Source organism: Morone saxatilis, unplaced genomic scaffold, assembly GCF_004916995.1.
Source record: "Morone saxatilis isolate NCDOM2014 unplaced genomic scaffold, NCSU_SB_2.0 Contig17, whole genome shotgun sequence".
In the NCBI taxonomy this organism is placed as follows: Eukaryota; Metazoa; Chordata; class Actinopteri; family Moronidae; genus Morone; species Morone saxatilis.
Window position 1 is genome coordinate 26355664 of NW_023339729.1, and position 235 is coordinate 26355898.

The following is a 235-nucleotide window of genomic DNA, read 5'->3' on the forward strand; positions in this document are numbered from 1 at the left end:
AAAGGGTGAATGTGGCACGTAGTGTAAAAATGCTTTGAGTGGTCAGAAGACTAGAAAGGCGCTATACAAGTACAGGTCCATTTACCATTGTACTACTGTACAGGTTTTTATTTTCTTCTTGCAAAATTTTTTTCACAGTGCTGATTTACACGTTGCAATATTAGAAAGGGTATGCACATGTTGTTCATTAAGACGATAATTAAAATACGGGCCTTAATTATTGTCTTGTTGTCAT